Source organism: Dermacentor variabilis, chromosome 7 (genome assembly GCF_050947875.1).
Source record: "Dermacentor variabilis isolate Ectoservices chromosome 7, ASM5094787v1, whole genome shotgun sequence".
NCBI classification, from domain to species: Eukaryota; Metazoa; Arthropoda; class Arachnida; order Ixodida; family Ixodidae; genus Dermacentor; species Dermacentor variabilis.
Window position 1 is genome coordinate 83,860,948 of NC_134574.1, and position 26,202 is coordinate 83,887,149.

At 46.1% G+C, this 26,202-nt stretch overlaps 1 long non-coding RNA gene across 1 annotated transcript in view; it reads right to left on the reverse strand.

Moving 5' to 3' along the window:
- Positions 1–218: 218 nt before the first annotated feature.
- LOC142586887 (uncharacterized) overlaps positions 219–26,202 on the reverse strand; it is a 41,228-nt gene continuing 15,244 nt past the window's right edge. The window contains exons 2-4 of the long non-coding RNA XR_012829280.1: positions 15,020–15,191; positions 348–493; positions 219–285 (exon numbers count right to left, since the gene is read on the reverse strand). This is a non-coding gene — a long non-coding RNA (uncharacterized LOC142586887). The remainder of the gene's footprint in view (positions 286–347; positions 494–15,019; positions 15,192–26,202) is intronic.

The following is a 26,202-nucleotide window of genomic DNA, read 5'->3' on the forward strand; positions in this document are numbered from 1 at the left end:
AAAGGATTGGTGGCTCTCTATGCTTGATTCAAATGACCAAAATATTGGTTCCATCTAAGCAGTGAAATTACGACCATGTTATTCTAGCCGAAACAAATTATTTGCTATGCAACTTAACAAAGCTTTCCTCCGAAACGACGGACATCTTCCTAGATTTCAGTCAATGAGCACAATGACTTTTGTAAATACTTACCTGCAGGTGGGATAATACTCAGCATATCGTAAATACCTCTCTGCGTGCCAGACGGCGATTTCATAAATTTTGCTTTCATGCTCCATTCAGTTCTAATTTGTATGAAAAAATAAACTTAGTAACCAATTATAAAGATTAGGTTATCTAAACTTACCTTTGGCCATTCTTATAAAAGATCTGTTTAATGTTGAACGATACTTGAGAGGCATCCCTGGTATTGTACACCAAACATGCAACGCCTTGTTGCCCAGTTGTCGTTTGCGACTGAAGTGTCCATAATGCTTCCAGCTTATTGTAGAACTGCAATCGAAAAAAAACTTGAACACTGTCAAAACAAAATAGAGCGAGTGGTAGCGTCATTAGGTGTCACTATTGTTGCAGGGTTTGTTCTTTGTGATACTATAACCACAAAGTTTCCCTGAATATAATAAAACAAGCCACGTACTATATATGTGTATAGTCAGCTGGTTTGATACAGTGTATGATGAGAAGGGATATTACAATTGAAATGTCAAGGTATTTCCAGCATTGTTTATATCTGGAATATTGAAATAAATATTGCTAAAATCGCTTTCCGCAATATGATGGTTCTGATAAGCTGGAACTATGTGCGCACCAAACTTTATTGACATTATTTTGGTTTTTCAGCGTATTTCTACACGCCTTATTCCGCCAAGGAATTCGGTGCTGGGTTGCCGACCCATGTATCTGGTGTATACAGTCTAGCGCCACTCCCGTTGACAGTAGTAACAAATGAAACCACATTATCCACACATACGTTAACAAAACACGTGCTCACTTCGCTGGCGACGCCAGCCGTGCCCCAACCAGCCCAACACGCTGATTCTACGAGGCCCGGTGGAGTCGCAAACGCAAGCTGTACATACCTACTATAAACCAATATAGCAAACCCAAGGTTGGATAATATCCACTAGGTTTCCCCTTGCTTCCTCGTAAATAAAAAGGTAAAGGAAGCGAGGAGAAGACAGGAAATATTTCAAAGGCTGGAGAAAGAGGAAGGTGGCAGAGAGACGAGAGGGAGAGGAGATGGGCAACTACCGATTTCCCCCAGATGCGTCAATCCGGCGGTACCTTCTACAGGAAGCAGAGGTCAACGAATTGCGTTGCCTCGACCGGAGAGCCATGAAGCTACAAACTCCCGCCATCGGCTCAACCCCAAACAACCCATTTTCCCCAGACACGGCTAAGCAGCACACGGGTAAGCGCTGGAGGTTCCAGCCCTCGTGTACTGGTGTCCGTGGTGTCGCAACAGGCCAAACGCTTGCTCTTGCAGACATTCCTGCGGGGACATAACACATCAACTTTGGGGTCATATAGGACTTGAACTGTCTGTAAAATCGATAGCGAAGCCGTAGGTGGCTTGTGCGTATTCCAACTTCCAGTTTGCTGCTGTGTTTGCCTCTAATTTATATAAAGCTTCGTAAAATATCGCTTTCTTTTCATTGATGATGTGTATTCGGGATGTCTCTTGTCCAATAGATCTAACATTTAAAAAATTAGTAATTTTATGTGCTGGTAATAAAGAGATGAAACTGGTATTCTTAAGGATAGTTGCCACGTGTTAGTTCTGCTTTGCCGGTATTATGCATATTATGTTTATCGATGGGTGTACCTTCTTTATCCTCAAAGAAATCCTACAGAAACGCCTGTGATACATTGAAGAAGGCTCACTTATAAATCGTCTTCTCCAGCTTATTATGAATAGCTTATGCAGATTTCGTCAAATGTGCAATGAATACTGTCGATAAAAAATAACGACAGAACGCATTTCCCGATGACTATGCCACTAGCTTGCCCAGGTCGCCCATAATCATGCAGGCATAACGATGACTATATGGTGCTGACGCAGAGAGAATGAAATGATGAATGAGATTCGTGAAACGACAAAGGCGTATAACGACGACGACATGACGATAATGATATGTCGATTCCTAAATTAAGACGATACAGAAACGTAAACAATATGACCATGACGACAAGAGGAAAATGAGATGACGAGTCTGGCGATGACGGTGGTATAACGGCAATCTGATGAAGAAGGGTGAATGACGACGATGAGAGGACATTATGACCATGGTATGACGATGACGACATGAAAAGAGTCGCATGTCGAACCCATGATGATGACGGTGGAGCTACCGCTATGGGATTCCAATGACGGTATAACAACGAACGCATGACGACAACTGTATCAGGAGGCCTCGGTGACGATGAAGTGACGATGGCATGAAAGTGATATCCGACGACAGCATGATGAGTGCCTGATGTCGAAGTTGCAATAATTACGATGAAACGACCGCCATGGGATCTCGACCACCATTTTGCTACGAATGCGTGAGGACGGTAGCATGACAAAAAATGAGACGGAGTGTATGACGCCGAGTGGTGTACTTCGACAGATTGCTAGGTATTGCCACCACCAACAACAACGTGGTTCACCGTTTCATGCATGTACGTTTGTATCCGCTGACGAGCCGTCATCGTATCTCAGTTCCGTCCAACAGCTTCTGCAAGGACGGGCAAGCCGCAGTGAATCCCCTTGTCTCTGATCTCATCCTTACACCACCAACGACACGACAACGGCTCTCCGCATCCCCTCATCATCGGTCGTTGCCAACGTCGCCGAAGGGAAAATAAATAGTGCGATTGACGGGTGTGAGGCCGCAATACATTCATTTTCATCATGAACCCCTTCTGCAATAATGTTTAACATCAAAGTCTGTTCCGGTGGACAATGTGAGTTGTTTTGCTTTATTCGGTGCTGTGACTGGAAGTTCTGGTATAAGGCTGTCTTTTAAGAATCACACTAGAGAAACAGTTATATTTTCTTAGCTTTGAAACGGTACCTTTCTCGGAGTTGTCGGGAAAATTTTACGCCCACTTGGGGTTGGTTCTGTTTTTATTTCGGCAGGGGAAAATACATATCGGAGTGCATTTACAGTGGTCGCACGTGCAGCGCACGACACCTTTAGTAATTGATTTATTATCTTAGTTGAGGGCAACTTTGGATTGTGGCACGGGCGCGATTTCTCATCGCCGCGACGCGCGAACTTTAATGACAACTACCAGCAGTGGTGTCCCGGACGTTCTCTCCCTCGCGTAAGATACGCGTTTCCTTTCTCAGACTCCATCTTGTGTACCTGTGAAGATTTCTCAACCTCGTACGGGTTCCTGCTACGGTTTGTCTAGGTGCACCCTTGGCCACTGCTTTCTCTCGCTCAGTCACGCAGTGCTGCGAAATTATTAGGGCAATGATGCGACGAATACTCTATCGTCAAACGTGTACGCAGACGATGTCATGACAATAGTCGGATGGCACAGCTGGACTGACGATGATGGAAAGAGAGCGATGGCACCGCGAAACCGGATGAATAAGTGGTAATGATGACGATGGCACAACCAAGAACATGACAATGTTATGACAAACAATGCATGATACCGTTTATGCGACGACCACGCAGTGATAGCAACGCCTGGACAACGGCGGCGTTATCACGATTGATTCACGGTAGCACGAATGCGGTAGAGTAGTGAATAAGGAATGGCGACGAGGGCTTGACGCGAATGGGATATGAATACTGAAGTAATGACGATGGTGAAACAACAACGTGACGGCGATGAAATGTGAGAGTTGGATATCCAAGTTGCACTGACGACTATGGAACGACCGCAAGTGGTCCAAAATGTAATCATGAAACAAATGCATGACGACGATTTAGTGAAGGCGATGATAAAACAACGGAATCAGGAAAATGAGAGAATGACGAGTTACAATGGCGATTCTACGACAATGATGGAATCATGAAACCTGCATAACGAAGATCGCGTGATGATGATTTCATGAGATTTCGATGGCGAAGCAATAGCGACAATCATGACACGCCAACGATGGCATTAAGACGACTGTCTGACAATTGAGGCATGATATCAACAATGTGACAAGGCCGACATGACAAGGGTGAAATAATCGCCGTTTATTCCCGACAGTAATATTACAATGCAATGACGAAGAAATAGTGACGTCAGTGGAATGAAGAAACGGTATCACGACGATGTCATGACAATTGAATGGCGTTACTGAAGTGATCTCAGTGATACGACACTGTGGCGATTTCTGTGTGGCGACCATGGCGCAAAACAACGGCATGACGAGAGTCGGATGACAAAGCTGGAACGATGGTGATGGAAGGACCATGTCGCCATCACGACCATGAACCCGTACTTTGTCGCGAAATCTATTCAGAACTTGGGCCACTATGGGGGGGGGGGGAAGGGAAGAAAACGTGATGGCCACGTGATGACGAGGATTAGGTATCACGACACTAGAATAATGACAATGGAGCGAACATGACTGCATCACGACCGCGAGCATAGACTAGTGGCTCAAGTGGGTTGACATGTGCTGCTGGCTTGGCGTGAGCGTAGATAGATAGATAGATAGATAGATAGATAGATAGATAGATAGATAGATAGATAGATAGATAGATAGATAGATAGATAGATAGATAGATTTAAAATAGCTGAAGTATGGAAAGAATGCCATTCGTTATAAATATAAATTTAAATATTTAGCTGTAGTAACGATCAGGAGTCTAGAAGACACGTTGTAGTATGCGAGACTTGAATAAGTTTGAAGAACTTTATTTCTTCAACGAGCATCGAAGGATGAACAAGGGTGTTTGCTTGGCCTAGTTGCTAATATTTGTCGTTTGCACTGTACATCGCCTTTAACCAAAGCTGGACACGAGCACTTTCGCATTTGGCCTCTGCGACAATGCGGCCACCACGAGGCTGAATCGAACCCATGATGTCCTGTTTAGTAGCGTAATGCTACAGCTACCATGCCACGGCATTCTTTACTTCAGACATTTATAGCTCGCCAGATACCTTTTTTCCTTATGACATTCATACTACTGAACTAGAATCGCCAGTTTTCTTCACTGTCCAACGGAAATACGAAGGTGTGCGGAACGTTTACTATTTGCTTATTACCTCATTACTTGCTACGTCTTTACTGCCTTCACAGTCCAATGGCATGCACTCGAAATACACTTGTCATGATGTTGGGTCTAATATCCTCATGCTCATGACGCACGCGGAGTCGGGGAAAATAATGAATAAATGGTCACCGGAGCTGGTGGTCAGGTGACCAGGTCTTGTGGTGAAGCTTAATAAGAGGTACAAATTGAAGGTCGTGCAGGTCTACGCCAATACATCTAGTCATGATGACCAGGGAGTCGAGAGCTTTCGCGAAGACGTGGGATCGGCGATGAGTAAAGTCAGAACAAAATACACCATACTGATGTGCAACTTCAATACCAAGGTAGGCAAGAAGCAGGCTGGAGACAAGTCAGGGGGGGGAATATGGCATAGGCACAAGGAATAGCAGGGGAGAACTATTTGTAGACTTAGGAGAACAGAACAATATGCGGATAATTAATACCTTTTTTCGCAAGCGGGATAGCCGAAAGTGGACGTGGAGGAGCCCGAATGACGAGACCAGAAATAAAATAGACATTATACTCAGTGCTAACCCTGGCATCATACAAGATGTGGACGTGCTTGGCAAGGTGGGCTGCAGTGACCATAGGATGATATGAACTCGAATTAGCCTAGTCTTGAGGAGGGAACGGAAGAAACTGTTACATAAGAAGCCGATCAATGAGTTAACAGGAAGAGGGAAAATAGAGGAATTCCGGATCAAGCAAGAGAACAGGTGTTTGGCTTTAACTAGGGAAGAGTACCTTAGTGTTGAAACAATGAACGACAATCTTGCGGGTATTATTAAGGAGTGTGCAATACAAGTCGGTGGTAACTGCGTTAGACAGAATGTCAGTAATACATCGCACGAGATCAAGGATGTCATCCAGAAACGCCAATGTATAAAGCCTCTAACCCTACAGCTACACTAGAGCTGGCAGACTTTTCGAAGTTAATCATGAAACGCAAGACAGCTGACATAAGGATAGAATTGAACATGCTCTCAGAAACGGAGGAAGCCTAAAAGCAGTGAAGAAGAAACTAGAAATTGGCAAGAATCAGATGTATGTGTTAAGAGGCAAAGCCGGCAATATCATTACTAGTATGGATGACATAGTTCAAGTGGCTTAGGATTTCTATAGAGATTTATACAGTACCAGTGGCACCCATGACGATAATGGAAGAGTGAATATTCTAGAGGAATTTGAAATCCCACAAGTAACACCGGAAGAATTAAAAAAAAAGCCTTGGGAGCTATTCAGAGGGGGAAGGTAGCTGGGGAGGATCAGGTAACAGCAGACTTGTTGAAGGACGGTGGGCAGATTGTTCTAGAAAAACTGGCCACCCTGTATACGCAATGCCTCATGACCTCGGGCGTACAGGAATCTTGGATGAACGCTAACAGAATGCTAATTTATAAGAAAGGGGACACCAAAGACTTAAAAAATGATAGACCGATCAGCTTACTGTCCATTGCCTACAAAGCATTTACTAAGGTAATCACAAATAGAATTAGGAACGCCTTAGACTTCTGCCAACCAAAGGACCAGGCAGGAGTCTGTAAAGGCTACTCAAAAATAGACCATATTCACACTATCAATCAGGTGATAGAGAAATGTCTGGAATGTAACCAACCGTTATATATAGCTTTCATTGATTACGAGAAAGCGCTTGATTCAGTCAAAACCTCAGCAGTCATGGAGACATTACGGAATCAGGGTGGAGACGAGCCGTATGTAAAGCAACTGAAAGATATCTATAGCGGCTCCAGAGCCACCGCAGCCCTCTATAAAGAAAGCAACAAAATCCCAATAAAGAAAGGCGTCAGGCAGGGAGATACGATCTGTCCAATGCTATTCGCAGCCTGTTTACAGGAGGTATTCAGAGAACTGGATTGGGAAGAATTGGGGATAAAAGTTAATGGAGAATACCTTCGTAACTTGCGATTCGCTGATGATATTGCCTTGCTTGGTAACTCAGGAGACGAATTGCAATGCATGCTCACTGATCTGGCGAGGCAAAGCAGAAGGGTGGATCTAAAGATTAATCTGCAGAAAACTAAAGTAATGTTTAGCAGTCTCAGTAGAGAACAGCAGTGTACGATAAGTACCGAGGTACTAGAAGTGTTAAGGGAATACATCTACTTAGGGCAGGTAGTGACCGCGGATCTGGATTATGAGACTGAAATAATTAGAAGAATAAGAATGGGCTGGGGTGCGTTTGGCAGGCATTCTCAGATCATGAATAGCAGGTTGCCATTATCCCTCAAGAGAAAAGTGTATAACAGCTGTGTCTTACCAGTACTCACGTACGGCGCAGAAACCTGGACACTTACGAAAAGGGTTCTACTTAAATTTAGGATGACGCAACGAGCTATGGAATGAAGAATGATGGGTGTAACGTTAGGGATAAGAAAAGAGCAGATAGGGTGAGGGAACAAACACGAGTTAATGACATCTTAGCTGATATCAAGAAAAATAAATGGGCATAGGCGGGACATCTAATGAGGAGGGCAGTTAACCGATGGTCATTAAGGGTTACGGACTGGATTCCAATTGAAGGGAAGCGGAGCAGGGGGCGGCAGAAAATTAGGTGGGCGGATGAGATTAAGAAGTTTGTAGGGACGACATGGCCACAATTACTACATGACCGAAGTAGTTGGAGAAGTACAGGAGAGGCCTTTGCCCTGCAGTGGGCGTAACCAGGCTGCTGCTGCTGCTGCTGCTGATGATGATGATGATGCACTGGTCACCGAGATGCGGGAGAGGCAGACGAAGGTCGGAAAGCGCTACGAAATACGCATCGAATACGGCCTTCTCCTGCTCGACATTGTCTAGCAACCGTGCTTGGGACAGGAAACATGTATACACTCAATGTTCCTAAAAGAGTATACCAAGCATTCGGCAATACCAATTCAGCGTAGTACAAGGTAACCGAATTGCAACAGTGGCCTAGTTGTGTACAGCACACTGAGAAAATAATTTACTTACTTTACACTCTACAAATATCCAAGATCGTGGAAACAAAACATACTTCTGCATCACCAAAAACTATTTTTTTCTTCAAAGAGCGGGAATACCAAAATGTTTGGCCTGGAAAATACCGCAGCCAAAAAATTGCGTCAAACAGCTATGCACTTTTTTGGCACATTACAATATCACCACTGATCCTTAAAAGTGCTGTACAGATTAGTTCGTTCGCACAGTAAGGTTTTCCCTGAAAATTGAAATTGAAAAACACATGTAATTCTAGCTAAAATTTTAATATGTGGCCCAGGTGTTGTAGGCAAGTAGTTATTGATGCGCTGCAGATTCAGTGTTGTCATCAAGAAATTCTGGAAGGAAAAAAATTTCTTAGACGTGTATCTAGTTGCTTTGTTTTCATTTTTGATCGGTACGCCTAGTTGGCCGCAGAGCAAAGTCCCTCACTTAGCCAAACGAAGTCCTCATTTTATTACTAGGAGGAGGAAGAAACTTTATTTTAAGCAAGCAGATTTAAGACCTAGGCCTCCCTTCCTATATTCCTACAGCAGAGATAATTTCTAACCTTCTTGTTTTTCAGTGCCGATTTGCCGATGAATGGTACAAGGCTAGTGCAGAATATGCCACATTAATTTTTAGTAAATTTGCAGTACACAGAAAGAAGTAGTCACATAATTAACCACGCAATGAATTTATGAATCTGTCCCAAGTCATCCCAATATTTTGAACGGTATCCAAAGATTACAAAATTACAGCAAGAAGCATTTACCTGAAGCTCTGGACACTGTCATTGCGTACTGTCAAAATAGCACGGCAGTGTTAGGAGTTCGGTTGAGCGGAGGTTTCCAATTCTGCAGTAAAAGCAGGCTTGCCTAGTGTCAGTTGTGACGCCCCAGTCGAGCAGTCACCTCACTTCCAAGAAAGAGCAGGGGAGGCCAGGCGAGGTAACTGAATTTTGCAGAAGCGGGGGACAACTTTTAGTGACGAACGGGCACTACATGGGCTCCCTCCCTAGTATGCCCTAGGCCTTCGTGTGAATGGGGGAAGGAATGAAGATTTAATGTTCGAGCTAGGCTGCTTTCACGCGGTCGCACTACACTCTCTTCTTTTCCGCGTAGTTCATTCTTCAAGGTTTCCGCTGAACGCGAAACCACACGAAACGGGCCTCCATAGGAATGACTCCACGGTGACTTGTTAGAGTGGCGCCGGAGAAAGACGTGCGTGGTTGTGCCCACTGTCGGGAAACTAAACGCAGGCTGCCCGCTGACGATACGTGGAAGTGTAGGTAGAAGCTGGTCGAGCTACGAATGTAGCCCCAATAAGTGCTGCGCGGCCACTCGCTGAGTGCCTTGCTGGGTGGCGAAAAACTGGCCTGTATCGCGCATCGCTGACCCGTAAAGCATCTCGGCTGCGCTGACTCAGAAGTCATCCTTGATTCTTATTCGCAGCACAAGTAATATTAGGGGTAGCCTATCTTCCCATTGCTTTCTGTCGAGCGTGGCGGTCAATGGCGCCTTGAGTTTTGGTGTAGACACTCTGCCATGCCTTTCCTCTGTGGGTGCTAAGCCGTGGTGTTATGAAGATGCATAACCAGCGGTCTCCACAGAGCAGAAAGAACCGAGGTTTGGAGTTTTCGATTTCGGTCAGTAGTTACTTGGAAAGGACGCCCGTACTGCGACACCCACGTAGCAACAAATCCTGTTTCAGTCGAGATATCTTGTAGAGGCGTCACCTCAGGCCGCCTTGGGAAGCGGTAGACAAATACGAGGCTGTACCTGAAACCTATGCAAGGCAGAAAAGGCCACACTGAGTCTAAATTCATATGATCTAAACGGCTTTATGGCGGTCGAAATGGCTGCACCGCTGAACGCGTGTGCCGGTTCCCTTTCACGGCTTGACAGGCTTGGTATCTTCTTGCCCGGCTTCGAAAGTTTTTGTCGATCTCTGACCAAACTAAGCGACACGCGGTAAGCTTATCTGTCGCTCTGATGCCTGGATTGCTTAGCCCATGCAGTGAATCGAACACTGGCCGTGGAAACTGATGGACCAGAAATGGACAAGGAGCTGCTTGCGATGTGTCGCACGTGACCAGTATTGTGTGGTTAAATCACACCTTAGCAGCTAGAGCGATGAATCTCGTCCCCGCAATTGGCGCAGCTCGAAGTCATTTTGCTGGGCGGAGGCTACATATCGGAAATCCACAGAGCCAGCAGGCATTGCGCCAGTCCGCGACAGCGCGTCAGCTGCCAGATTCTGTGTCGTTGAGATGTGCCGAATGTCCATAGAAAATTTGGAGATAAAGGAAATGTGCCGAAGCTCACCTTCTGAGTATGAGGTCCTGTTGTTCTTGAAAACGAAGGTTAAGAGGAAGCTTTAGCTCAAGTGCTCCTATCTAAATACATGTAAAAGGAGAATTCGTTTTTCTCGGCAACCACTGCGCCAAATTTGACGAGGTTTGTTGCATTTAAAAGACAAACTTAAAATCTAGTGAATGTTGGTTTCGAATTTTTGAGTTAGATTGTCAATTTTTTATTAAACATTGGCAAAAATCGAACACTTTCAAAAAACGAAACTATCAAGTTTACAACTCTGTAACTTAACCACTAAAAATGATAATACAATTCTGTGAATTGAATCTAATAGTACATCTAAAGCGGACAAAATTGATATGTTACACATGAATATCAAAAAATTTAATCATAGAGAAATACAACTTTTGCAAAACCATTGTAACCAACGTAACAAATTCACGTAAGATGTAAAATGACATACTGAATTTGTCCGCTTTGAATGATCTAATGGATGCCGTTTACAGAACCGCGATATCGGTTCTTGATGCAGAGCTATGAATTTATAAACTTCGTGCTTCTATTTTTTCAAACGGTCAAATATTTGAAAATCGTTCTAAGAAAATTCAAGCCCTAAATCGAAATTCCGCTTCCAACAGTCACTAGAATTTAACTTTCTCTTTCAAATGCGACTAATTTCATCAAAATCGGTCCAGGGGCTATCTCATAAAAACGTTTTTGCGTTTTACATGTATTTGAATAGGCCGCGTCGGAGTTGGGCCCGAGCTAAAGCTTCCTCTTAACGGCTTGTGGTAGGTCAGAGTGGAATAACTATAGCCTCCAAGAAAAGAACGGCAATATTTGACAGCTCAATACATGGAAAACACCTCCCTCCAGAAGGTGCTGTAGCGAGCTTCCGTGAATTTAAGGCGGTTTGACAAGCCTCTGCAAGAAGTGTGCGCAATCATGCTGCTGTAGTACTGTAGGCACTGCAGTGGTGAACGCGTCTACCATAACGCGAGTTGGGGCGTCTGGAAATGGATGAATTAGCAGCACCGCAATAGTCAACCACGTTCCGTATTCTTTGATAGGATGTTAGTGCTCCGCGGACCAGTGGAAGGTAGGCACTTTCATGGAGTCACGACGCAGCAGGTCGGTAAGCGGCTGAAGCACTTCTGCGCAGGATGGTAAGAAGCGCCTGTAAAAATGTATGACTCCCAGAAACTAGTGCAACTGCCCGAAGGAGATTGGAGATTGGAATTCCTCAATTGCGCGCACCCGTGATTCCAGTGGCTTGATCCTTTGGGGTGAAATGCGATGGCAGAGTTAATCCGAAGGTTCAACTCCGAAAATGCACTTCTGGAGCATTAGGACTAGTCCATGTTCGTCCAGTCGCTCCAATAGAAGACGAAGGTGCTCTTTGTGCTTTTTGTCTCTGGGGCTTGTTACGAGAATGTCGTCAAGGCAGACAATAATGAACCGCAGTCCATGCGTAACCTTCTACAAGAACCTCTGAAAAGTTTGAGTCAAATTGTTCAAACCGCAAGGCATACTGACAAAATAAAAATGGCCAGATGGAGTAGTGATTTCCGTCTCTGGAATACCGCTGGCTTCGGTAGGAATTCGGTGGTACGAAACCATCAAATCAATCTTGCCGTATATTTTGGTTCCTGCAACACGAGCACCGAAAAGGGGAAGGGGATATTGATCCGGAGTAGTGGAGGCTTTCAAGACTTCGTAATCACTAATGCCACCAGTCACCACTGTTTTGCTTTGGAACCAGATGGAGAAAGAATAATCAGTGGTTTGAGGAACCACGAATAACACCGAGCTGAAGCATGTGTTCGAGCTCACAGCGGGCGAATTGCAACCTCCGTCCAGCAAGCCTCCGTGGTCTCGCGGTGACAGGTGGGCCTGTGGTGGCGATATGATGCGTCGCCTTGTGTTCCAGCGGGAGCACATCGTTTCGGAGCTTGGTGAGTTGCGGGAACTCAGTACATATTTTGTCGTACATTGAGACCGGCTGAAACCTAGGATGCCAGGTGAGGTGAGGTTAGACTGCAGGCCAAGTACATCAAGGGATGTGACGGCATTCTTTAGGTGCCGATCACGAACACTCACATCGAGGTTGAAGTGGCTGAGGAAGTCCGCTCCAAATATGACAAAATTGACGTCGGCAATCACAAACAACCACCGGTTGAGGCACCGGACTCCTATGTATAGCGTTATTGACCGGAGCACAAATGACGCGACGGCAGTTATATTTACTGCGTGCAGTGTGGGTGCGGATTTGTCGAGTTGGCGATCTGCGGCCATGACCGGAACGATGGAGAGATTTGCTCTAGTGTCGATGAGGAGCCGGATGCTGGTGATGCGGTCGACTGCGAAGAATAGGCATCTTGTGCGAAGGCCCATGTCGCATGCTGTCGTTAGCGATTGCCCGGCTTGTTTCGCGTCCACTAACAGGGCTGGGTGTAGGAACTTGCTTGTTCGCGAAAGTGACGGCGATACTAGCACAACAGCCGCGGCGAGTCTCTAGGTGCACTGCGAGACTGTGCAGGTAAATGGTGGTGCCGAAGTTGGTCACCAGTGTTGCCACTCGTCGTCATGTTCTCGAGTGCACTTGTAAGGCAGTTGACTGTTTGCTTTAGTCGCGAGAGTCGGTCTACTGGCTCTGAGACTCCCGCAGTGGCGATAGGTAGCTGTGGCACAGACAAGAAGTCGCATATGTGGTCAGGGAGTGCAGCTAGCCGATGGATAATTGTCTCAACGCAACCCGCCAGCACCAACCGTGCGGATTGTGGGGGGCGCCCCAAGAACAGCTCGCTCGAAATTGGAAGCTGGCTCTCGTTCTCGTAGTGGCCACCCAGCAACTTACGCAGTCGGTGCAGGAATTTTGACGGCCGTCGGTCGCCGAGTTCCTCGGGGAGGCGCTGTTGAAGCCTACTCTGTTGCGACTGCTCGAAGCGCTGGAGGACCGTGCGTTTTAAGTCGTCTTATGCTTTGGCCGCAGGCGTACCTGGCAGCAAGTTGTCTATCGCATCGACGATGTCGGAGGGTAGCGCGGTGACTACCTGCAGCTACCCGCGTTGGCACCTGAAGGACATTACACGGGAGCTTCGTATTTCGTATGGGAGGGCTTACGCTGTCGTTCACGGGCCCTTAGGGTAGCGGATAGTTTCTTGTTGGGGGTGCCTCAGAAGTTGGATGACATAATGAAAGGCAGAATAATTATTGCTTCACTGAATCGTCTGCAACGGTACGCAGAGCAGGGTGAAAGTTTGCTGGACCGCATTGTTACTGGCGATGAAATATCAATGTTGCATTTCACGCCGGAATCACAACAGCTGAGCATGGTGTGGAAATACCCGTGTTCGTCTCTACAAAAAAATTTATTTGAGTGTGATCTGTCGGGAAAGTGGTATTATTGGTCTACTGATATCGCCGAGGACCAATGCTGCTCTGATTCAAGCCATAAGGCGCGACCATCAATGCCAGCAGTTATTGTTCCACCCTGTCAGGTCTACCGGCAGCAATCAGGCGAAAACAACGAGTGATCCCCGATGCGGACATCAACAATGCGAGGCTACCTGTGGCAATCAGAACAGCCGACAAGCTCCGGTCATTTCACTGAGAATGTCTGGACCAATTATTATGCAATGCGGACCTCGCTCCTACTTATTTCCACTTTTTTAGTCCACGGAAGAAGTTGCTGGCTGGACTGCGATTGTCATGCAACGATGAAGCCAAGACAGCAGCTCGTCCTGCTGTCTGTGGTTCCCCCCACAGACAGCAGGACGAATTCTACTACACGGGGACCTCGTACTTAGAGCTTTGATGGGACATATGTCTTAGCTGGTGTGGCGACTGAGTGAAAAACTAGTGTAAGGTACCTAGAACAGTACATATTTTTGTAATTACCATATCTACGTTTTTGGCTAGTAAAAAATAGGGGCAAACAATTTCCGATTCCCCCATAGTAACTACAGGTGGTGTTCCTAGATCATTTCGCTACTAAACCCAGTGGTTCGAAAATTTCCTTGGACTCTTTGCTACGCAGGCACCGGTCAGATAACATTGGAAAAATTCTAACAAATCCTCCAGTGCTTTAGCATCTAGCATTTAAATTAGGCAAATTATGACATCTCTGGCGCAATAGCAGTTTTCAGGGTGAAAATTACTCGCTCATGCGCCTCAAGTGAGCAAACTTGGTAGTGTCAAAGCAAGTATCCCGGCATGTGGTTATTGGTCAACTAAAGCACCTAAAAAACTTTGGTAGAACTTCACCTCTTGATTCTTGAATAACACTGCGAATGCGTACCTACGCGCAGTGAGTTATACTGTTGCAAATCACTAACAATGTTTGCCACACTGATGAAACGCTGTGTCACCGCTGTAAATTATCCCTTAGTATGCCATGCCAATTAAAGACAAAACCAAGAAGCACGCTGGCCATGACAAGAGATTTTTTTCAGCTTCTGGGTTATAATCAGTACCAAGAATTACGCACATTTGTATAGATATACTCGTGCAACCATTGCGCAATATAAAATTACCTGTGCAATATTCAAGTAGGTGGGATTGTTTGTTTTTTTAGCAATGACTCCTCCACACATAATGCTGGTAAATAAAGCAGCCCAAAAAGAAACCTTCAGAACTTGTTCTTCCATATTCCAGCTCACAAGTCCTGATCTCCTTGTAACTGCACCCGAAGTCTTAGAGAAGCGGCTGCAAATGAATATTTGTAGACATATATAAAGGTAAATTATCAACATTGCACATTCATATTTCTCAGCAGATATGTTTGTAAGAACAAACGCTTGTAGAATTGAATGCTCATATTTAACACCAGTTTATATGTTTTCCAGCAGGCTCAATCTGATTTACTTAGGCGGCACTGCTGAAGATGTAAGTATAAATATAGGTTACTATTATATTCCACGTCTACTATGCCATAATCAATCTTCTAAAGCTTGAAAGCTGCACGGCATTCGTACATGGTGAAACAACAAAACTGCCAGTTTCATCAGGAGCGCATTCATCATATGTGATATCAAGGGTCAGTGTTGTGCTGGAGGTAATCACATGAAGTTCTAGGGAGACACCTATTCGAAATGGCAAGACGCAAACTGCCAGACGACTGCTTTTGTGTAGCACAAACAGCTTGCTGGGACATAACATGCATATCACGATGCTGTCGCAATAAATAACACCGTAGGTGGCATTACAGGTGCAATGGTGTTGAGCGCAATGACATTCCGCATTGCAGTGATGCCTGTTCCAATGATACTTGATTTTGTGCACAATATACAATGCTTATAACGATGTTCCATTACCGCCAACCTCCCAAGGCAGTTTTTTGCTAAAACAGATGTTTACGTTTTGTAGATTTCCTAAGGTTTCGAAAATACGCTTTCCTCTGTTTGTCATTGCTTTATGTGTAAATATAGTAGCTTACGGTAAGCAAGAAAACTTAATCTCCACAGTGGCACACAATTATACATAATAACAGAATATATATATATATATATATATATATATATATATATATATATATATATATATATATATATATATATATAGGGGCTTTATTTTTCGTCCGTCCGTCTGCCTGTCGCCTGCACGCCAAAAACTTCTGCTGTCCAAACTCATGCGCACGCGCGACAAAAAAGAGAGAGGGAAGCGCGCGATTGGCTGTGCCAGTAATGGCGCCATGGCTCTCCGTCGCAAACGAGTGCGCGCACAGCAGTTTCTCTGAGCGTCCGAAATGGGTAGGCCACGCGCCATGCATACTACTGCGTGGCAGGCCGCCTTCGATCAGCAGCGCCACGAGCAGACACAGGAACGAGCTCGTCTACACCGTGGCAATTCTGTAGCCCGGTCACAAGAACAGGCTCGTGCAACTGAGCGCAAGCAGCAACTGCGCACCGAGGATGCGGCAGCCTACCAATCCGTCGTTTAATGAGCCGTCGGGATTAACCCAGTGATAAACAACGGGTCCGCACTTTTCAACTTCGCTCGTTAACCCTCTGTACGCAGTGCTTGGGTGGTAATTTTTAAACATCTCCTGTGAGATTTAGATTATTTCTCTGGAACAGTCGAAGTGGTATACATTGTTTACACTGGAAACCGATACAAATAATGGACTAAATAACGAAAGTTAATGTATGAGCTGTTTAACTAATTACTGTACCGGAAATATTGGTCCGGATGGATTGAAGCCAATCATTTAGCAAGACGCAATCACTTTGAACGAATTTCGACACAAGCACCAGTTTTGAGACACATGGACTGTTCTTCCACTAACTTTTTTAATGTCGCATATTCTTATAGATTGAAGCTGAAAAGTCAGTGGAACACCATTGAATATGGTCACACAAATTGTGAATGAATATCTCAAAACTGCTATCGTGTTCATAATTGGTTCGAAATGAATGTGACTTCAAAATTTAGCGGTTACATGTTGTATATTGCATTACTTGGCGCAAAGATATTACCTTAGAAGTAAAATAGTAAAACAATGTTTACAATAAAATATTCACTTTTATTTCCTGTGCAACTAAAAACTGCATCTCAGAGTAACCTAGCTCAAGAAGTAGAATTTTTTACATGCCAGGGTTGTAATTAAAAGAAAATATGTTCAAGCTAAAACGAAACACTTTTTATAATGCATCAATCAACTCACATAAAAATGATGTCCCAGAGCAGGACCCAACCTCTTGCGTTAATCTATATCAGTAAAAGATTGCAGCACATGAAAAACAGATTTTCACAGCAACACTATGGAATATTTACATGAAACCTGATTCGAAATGAAAGTAAGGCGAACGCGTTATCTCTTTACAAAATACAACTCCAAACAGTGTGATGCACCTCGGTACCAATGTAAAGCTTGCGCAATACATGTTTTTGCAAAGTAACGTAGTTATTAGAACCACCCCGCTTATGCGATTGCACGTCATTCGCAGTGGAGCACGTCTACACCCTGACAATTTTCCTTACCTCAACGCCCGAACCCTTGAAAACATGCGACCATTGTGATTCTACGTTGACCTAGTTTCTTATCGTGTACCAGAAATTTATAAGCCCCATAGCACTGCGTGTGGTAGGCTGTAGCTCTGACTATTACTGGTTCCGTGTAAACTGTTGTGCTCCTAAATTCCAAGCGCAATCAGCTCATTCGCAGTGCAGTTCAGCGCATCTACGACAGAATGACGCTTATAAAGGAAGGTTCTATGAGGTGTCTGTATTGTGAACGATCACCATTACAACAAACATTCTTGCACTACAAATGAATATAGGCGTTACTGAGGTCTCATTTCTCGTTGTACAAAACCCACTCGAAGCAGTGACGCCACAGTTATCGTAACCATCACTTTAGTTGACATGGGAAGCGCCACCATGTGGGAGAGCCCAGACAGGGCAAGGTAGTACCTACTCTATTAAGATATCAACAAGATGCAGTAACCACGAATCGCACGAAACGATGCACTGCACATTTCCTAAGCGACCAATATCAAGGAAAAAGACAAGGACTGCCTTCGAAATCCGATAACTACACTTGTGGGTCCGCACGGTAATTAAAACAAACATTTGACCGGTTATGGCGCTCTTCAGGAATATTACCACTGCGTGGTCTGTCCACAAATACACACAGCAGACCGTTACCCCTTAGCGCCATTTGGATCATAGGTTGCGAGGGTAACGGTTCGCAATAACATAATTTACTCCATAAGTTTTATAATGCGCCAACAGGGCATTCCTGATTCTAATCTCGGGAGAAAGTTTTCATTCTATAACACCTCAGTGACCAAATTGTAGCCAACATACGTAACATTGCTGTCGGCCCATTGAGCAGAGTGAGTGAAAGAACTTTATTCGGTCCATGGAAGGCGCAACGGAGACCTCGTGCCACCCGGCTTGTCCCGCGTTCATTCATAATCATTGAAAAGTGCACGAAGTACCGTAAAAATTCGAATGCATTAAATTGTTCTGTGTCGCACCGCATTGAGAGTTTTAATGTGTTACCAATACTTAGGTTTCTTTTTCTTTTTTTCGTTTTCTCTTTTATTTACTTATTTATTTATTCCATTTCAGTATTTGCTTTGATTTTTTTTTCGACGAGCAACGGTTTCCTCCTTCGCTCGTTTCCTCCTCCGCTCGTTTCCGCACCCACCCACCTTAAACCCTCTGCCCTTTAGAAGAACCCCACCTATATATTGTCACAGACAAAGCCACAAAAGACTGCGGTCGACGCTAGAGATCTTTTATATCTATCGCTGTCCAGGCACCTTCGTCGTTCTCTTCTTCTCGGAGCCACCCAACGTGCCTAGCATGTGGCACCGACTTGCACCGAGTGGCTGTCAGCTGTGTCGAGGCCGTGGCATTACCCCCCTCCCTAGAAGCATCGTCTCGATGCGGAACATTGACGCACTGGAGATAGCGACGGTGATACTGTTAAGACAGACGTAGATGGTGAGAGAGGTGCGGAGCTTTGCGTTCAGCGGGAGTGGTATAACTTCAATCTAGAGACGTGAACGACATCGGACAGGCCTGGGCGTCGGGGACGGCGAGTGGTGCCTTCTCCTTCAGGAATCACTTCGTATGTGACGTCGCCGAGTCGTTGAACGATCCTATAAGGTCCAAAGTAGCGGCGCAAAAGTTTCTCCGACCGACCACGCTGGCGGATCGGTGTCCACACCCATACTTTGTCACCGGGTTGATAAGTGACGTCGCGGTGACGAAGATTGTACCGGTCGGCGTCGTTGTGTTGTTGGTGGCGGATACGCATTCGTGCGAGCTGGCGTGCCTCTTCGGCACATCGAGCGAATTCCGCAGCATCAGTGACAACATTAGAACAGTAGGTGGGTAGAAGCATTGCGTCCAACGTTGTAACAGCTTCCCGGCCGTGTACTAAGCGAAAAGGGGTGAAGCCGGTAGTTTCTTGAACGGCAGTATTATATGCAAACGTAACGTATGGGAGAACGTCGTCACAGTTTTTGTGGTCGACGTCAACATACATGGAAATCATATCAGCGATCGTTTTGTTTAGCCTTTCTGTGAGCCCATTCGTCTGGGGATGGTAAGCAGTGGCTTTGCGGTGAACTGTACCACTGAGAAGCATGATATCTTCTGTGAGCTGCGCTGTAAATGCTGTGCCCCGGTCGGTTATAACCACTGTTGGAGCACCGTGGCGGAGTACGATACCATGTACAAAGAAGGTAGCAATATCATTAGCAGTGCCTCGTGGGAGTGCTCGGGTTTCAATGTAACGTGTAAGGTAGTCTGTGGCAACAGCAATCCAACGGTTACCAGCCCTCGACGTGGGGAATGGCCCAAGCAAATCTATGCCAACCTGCTGAAAAGGGATCCGCGGAGGATCCACGGGATGGAGAAGGCCAGCCGGACGCGCGGGTGGTGTCTTGCGTCTCTGGCAGTCGCGGCATGTCTTCACGTATTGCTTTACGTCACGGCGAAGGTTAGGCCAGAAGTACTTTTGGCGTATGCGTGAAAACGTCCGTGCGAATCCCAAGTGGCCCGAAGATGGCTCGTCGTGAGTGGCCTGCAGGATATCGTCACGCAGTGAAGACGGCACTACAAGAAGGCAGGCGGTTGCAGTCGAGTGAAAACCCAGTTTGTAGAGAACGCCATCTCGGAGAAAAAACGAGGATAATTTGCGGATGAACATACGAGGCGGCTCTGGTAGACGGTTCTCAAGGTAGTCAATGAGAGGCCGGAGTTCTGAATCATCGCGCTGTTGCTTGCTGATGTCTGATACTGTGATAATGGACAGAAATGCGTCCTCTTCATCAAAGTCGTATGGCGACGGTTGAAGTGGAGCACGTGACAGGCAGGCGGCGTCGGTGTGTTTACGCCCGGACTTGAACGCTATCGTCATATCGTATTCTTGCAAGCGAAGACTCCAGCGTGCAAGACGGCCAGATGGATCCTTGAGATTGGCGAGCCAGCACAATGAATGGTGATCTCTCACAACTCGAAATGATCGGCCGTACAAATATGGTCGGAACTTAGCAATTGCCCACACAACGGCCAAGCATTCCTTCTCCGTAGTGGTATAGTTCCTTTCAGCTGGAGACAAAGTGCGGCTTGCGTACGCAATGACGCGCTCGGCTCCATCTTGCCACTGTACGAGGACGGCACCAAGGCCAACGTTGCTGGCATCCGTGTGCAACTCGGTGGCACTGTCTTCGTCAAAGTGTCCTAGAACAGGAGGTGTGTGCAGACGTTTCTGGAGTTCACAGAAGGCCTCTTGTTGGTCCTGCTCCCAGACAAACGGAACATTATCCTTAGTCAACCGTTGCAACGGTTCGGCTATTCGTGAAAAGTTGGCCACGAAGCGTCGATAATATGCGCAAAGCCCTAGAAAACGGCGGAGTTCGTGTTTGTTCGAAGGTGTTGGAAACGAAGCAACAGCAATGGTTTTGTCGGGATCTGGTCGAATGCCCTCGTAGCTGACGACATGGCCTAAAAATTTGAGTTCGTCATACCCGAAATGGCATTTTTCAGGCTTTAAAGACAGGCCAGCAGTACGAATTGCGTCTAGAACTGCGTGTAAGCGCTGGAGGTGCTGCTCAAAAGTTTCTGAAAAGACAACGATATCATCTAAATAGACAAGGCATGACTGCCACTTGAGACCTGATAGAACCGTGTCCATCATGCGCTGAAAAGTAGCAGGCGCAGAGCACAATCCGAAAGGAAGAACCTTGAATTCGTAAAGTCCGTCAGGCGTAATAAATGCGGTTTTCTCACGGTCACGCTCATCAACCTCTATTTGCCAGTAGCCGCTGCGAAGGTCCATCGATGAGAAGTATCGAGCATATCGAAGGCGGTCCAAAGAGTCGTCGATGCGGGGAAGGGGATAAACGTCCTTCTTCGTAACGTTGTTAAGCTTGCGATAGTCAACGCAAAAACGCAGTGTGCCGTCTTTCTTTTTCACCAGAACCACAGGTGACGCCCATGGACTGGTGGAGGGCTGTATGATATCGTCGGTAAGCATTTGTTGGACTTGATTTCGGATGGCGTCTTGCTCTTTACAAGAAACACGGTAAGCACGTTGGCGCATGGGTCTTTCATTGGAATTTGTAATAATTCTGTGTTTCGCAATAGGCGTTTGGTTGACCTTAGATGTTGAAGCGAAACAGTCCGCAAAAGACTGTAAAAGGCTTCGAATGCTAGCCTGTTGTTGACCCGATAATTTAGAATTCACATCAATATTGCTGTTGGCTGGTACGTCACAGTTAGAATCTCCATCAGTTTGCCCTACAGTTAAACAAGCGGGAAAATCACTGACTGGCTCCAAATAGGCGATGGCAGTTCGTGGGGCGAAGTGCTGGTATTCACGACTGAAATTGGTCACTAAAATCTGAGCAGTCCGTGACGACAGCTGCAAGATGCCGCGGGCTACGCAAACCTGTCGAGCCAACAAGACTGACAGATTGCCTTCAGCGATTCCGAGATGGGGAGGATCATCGTCTGTTTCTACGGTGATCAACGCAGTACTCCGAGGTGGTAAAGTAGCACAGTCACCCGAAACGCGTAACACCGTGGACTGTGGGTGATAGTCGTCCGAAATTGTTGCGTGTTCACTGGAAAATGTGACAAGCAACTCGCGAAGGTTTATGATTGCGCCGTACACCCGAAGAAAGTCCATGCCGAGTATGACCTGCCTAGAGCACTCTTCCAGTATAATAAATGAACCGACAAATGTGACCTCACGAATTTGCACCCTCGCAGTGCATTTGCCGATCGGCATGAGGACATGACCGCCGGCTGTACGGAGCTTAGGTCCTGGCCACGGTGTCGTCACCTTGCGAAGTGCCGTAACCAGTTGTCCGCTCATGACAGAATAATCGGCGCCAGTATCGACAAGAGCGGTTACCGGGTGGTTATCGACAGAAACGAGTATGTCGGCTGAAACAGGCTCACGGTTTTCGAAGGAAGGTGTCGAAGGTACGCAGTCGTCGTTGTCTTCGTCGTTATCGTCGTCGTCGGGGTGTCGCAGCGGAGGATCTTTCGAAGTGCGTTGGACAGCGGCCCCACCTCCGGAGGTCGCTGTTCTCAGTTTCCCCGACTTGGGCTCGTGGGCCGGTTGCCCACGGAAGCGGAGAACGTAGTGTAGCGGCTAGGTGACGCCGATCGTCGAGGAGGTGGTGATCGTGACTGGCGCCTCTGCGGAGACGGAGATCGGGTCGTTGGCAGGGACTGTTCAACCGGTGGGAACTGCGCGTACGGCGACGAAGGTTGACTGGCCAGATATTGCTGGATTTCTCTCGGACGCTCTCCCTCACGTGGGCGACGAGCGCCGGGGTGATAGCCCTGGAGTCCAATTCTTCGGTAGTAGCAGGCACGGTACAAGTGGCCCGCTTCGCCACAGTGGAAGCAGAGTGGCTGATAGTCAGGTGTGCGCCACACGTCTGACTTTCGCGTATTGATTCGGGGGCTCGTGGACCCGTACATATTTGTACGTGAACCTTGGCCCTGGAAGTGGCACAGCGGTTCTTCAGAAGAAGGCGGGTTACGGTGGTTCCCGGGTTGCGCAGGTAGCCTCACTGCTTGCGCATAAGTCAGTACGGGGGCGGCTTCAGGTCTGGTTTGCACGAATGGCTGTGCTGCCTGGCGAACTTCTTCGCGGACGATATCTGTGAGGGATGTTACGGTCGGTTGAAATCGCACTCCCTGTAGCCGGTCGAGCTCCTCACGCACGACACTACGCACAAGCTCTCGAAGCGCATCGGTGTCATAGGGTAACGAGAGAGAAGATGCTGATCCCAGGTTGATTTGGCGATCGTAGACCGTGGAGCGTTGTTGAAGGGCTCGCTCCATTGTTGTCGCCTCACTGACGAACTCAGCTACTGTAGCTGGAGGCCTTCGCATCAGTCCAGCAAACAGCTGTTCTTTTACCGCACGCATCAGTAGGCGTACTTTCTTCGCTTCTGTCATGCCAGGGTCAGCACGCTTGAAAAGCCGCGACATGTCTTCTACGAACATGGCTACGCTTTCGTTCGGCCTTTGAACCCTATTCTGAAGGGCTTGCTCTGCTCGCTCTTTTCTTGCGGGGCTGCTGTACGTATCGCGTATCTGCCGTTGAAATTCTTGCCAGGTGGTGATGGATGGCTCGTGGTTAGCGAACCATGTTCGGGCAGAGTCCTCTAGGGCGAAGTACACGTTCCTTAACTTTTTCTGCTCGTCCCAATAATTGACGTCAGCCACACGATCGAAGTCGTCGAGCCAGTCTTCCACGTCCTCAAAAGGCTCACCATGGAATGGCCGCGGCCAGCGTGGGGTGTGGAGAACCAGCGACGCAGGAGGCTGTCCCGTACCGTACGTCTCCTGTGTCTGGCTTGCGGTTGTGGTGGACATCCTCGGCAGATCTTGCAGGCCGTATTCCGGAGGCAGTCTTTGAAGCCGTCGGCTTTTGCGTAGGTTGTCCGCTCCCTCTTCCTGGGGGTCAGAGTACATAGACGCGTACCCCGCACTTCCACCAGTTTGTCACAGACAAAGCCACAAAAGACTGCGGTCGACGCTAGAGATCTTTTATATCTATCGCTGTCCAGGCACCTTCGTCGTTCTCTTCTTCTCGGAGCCACCCAACGTGCCTAGCATGTGGCACCGACTTGCACCGAGTGGCTGTCAGCTGTGTCGAGGTCGTGGCAATATAATGTTTCGTCATGCTATAAAACGCAAATACTTTTCAGAAGACCTTCATCCAGATGAAAAATAAACAAAGTAAGTTCTGTGAAGCTATAGGTCATAATAGTCTCTCTAATTACACATAATACTTCATTCAAACAACACCCCATGCTCGAAAAGTGACAGGCCAATGGCATTTAACTCGTTTTCACTTCAGTCTTCAACATAAAATAAAATTGACATCCGATCTACCTGATTACTTACCTGATTTAGATCGTACCTACCTAATTACATACCGCGTCCGATTCTCTAGTAGAGCATCGCACGCATAATGCGAAGAGATGGGATCGTTCCACACTTGTAGCCAGAAGTTTTTCATACACTTTAACTGCCATTAATTATTCATTTATTTCATTCAATTATTTAATACACGTTATTCTCTCTGAGTTGCCCTTGGTGTCTTTGCTGGCTTTTTGTGGTACGACTAAAAAAATTCGGGCCCATCGGTTGACCTCCTTTCTTCCATTTCCGTCTCTGGCATCATCTTACTGCATTTCTAAAGGCAGTAGTTAACAAAAAATGAGCTCCCAGCTGATTGGAAAACAGAAGAGGTGGTACCGGTACTCAAAAGTGGCTATAAAGATTCGCAGGATATTATCCGCCCATGTCACTCATATGCATGCGATGCAAAATGCTTCACCAAATTATCGCATCATCTATCTACTAGCAACTGGAATGTAATAATGTTTCCTTCTGAACCCACATAGATTTTAAAAAGGCTTTTCCTACGAGTTGCAATTGTTCGAATTCACTACTGTTCTACATTACAACATGAACATTGACTTACAGCTTGAATCTTCGTGGTTTTCGTCAAAGCCTTTCATCGTGTAGCCACTTGCCGAATATTATCTAAGCTTTATTCGCTCAATCTAGACTCGCTAACCTTCTGATGGGTCCGTAACTTTCTGTCTAATTGCCAGCAGTTTACCACTGTTAGTAATTAGTCCTCTCATCCCTCTGATGCCACATATGGTGGGCCACATGCAGGCGTCATGGGTATATTACTATTCTTAATATAGGCCAGTGATATGCCAAATAAGAACTCATCTTGTCTAAGCATATTTTCTGACGATTACACCGTTTAACGTTAAACAAAAACTACTGACGACTGCCTTTCACTCCAAAGTGAAAGGGAGTTTACCCTGGTCGAATTAGCGATTGTTGTAAAGCATGGCTAATGACTTTCAGCATTTTCAAGTGTAGCACAATCTCTTGTAACCAAAAATCAGTTTGTTCACATTTTTGTTACATTATTACCAATACATTGGCGAGAACAACACATTATTAGTACCTAGGCGACCAACTCACACGAAATCGTTTTGAAGCTCATCATATAACTACTATTTCTGCTAATACTTCAGGATCGTTAGGGTTTCTTCGCCACAACCTACAAATCACTACCCCTCACCTGCGTTTACAAGCCTATATAAGGTTTGTCAGACTAAAGTAACAATACGCTTCATCTTTCTGGTCACTTCTTCAAAAATACTTCCTAAAGAAGTAAGAAGTGATCCAGAACAGAGCTTGTCCTTTAATTTTGCAGAATTAAAATCACCAGTTTAGTGCAACCCAGTTCAAGCTCGAACCTTCACTGCGCCCGCTAAAAGCCTGTCCGGACATTGCCCTTTTTTCTCTCTTTCATAAATACGCCCATGCCACTAAGTCAGCCTTAGCATAAATAAAACCTCCTCCCTACGCATCGCAGAGACTACATAATAACTTCAGCTATACCCGCATTTACGGCATTGCACATGATTGGAGATTCTCACCACTACAGCGCATTATGCGCTGTTAGAACTATCTTCCGGACTCCATCACACTGCAGCGAAATCATGCCACCTTTTCCAAACATCTGCTCAAAACACTTCATTTATTACCCTCAGCATGTCCGTTTATTTTATTCACATTACGCATAAGTCTTGCGTATGTGTTGCGTATATTTTGCCTATGTGTATTTCTGCATTTAAATTATTGCGCTCCATGATGCATAAGTGTGGCCCTGCACTTCATATCATTTCTTCATAATCGC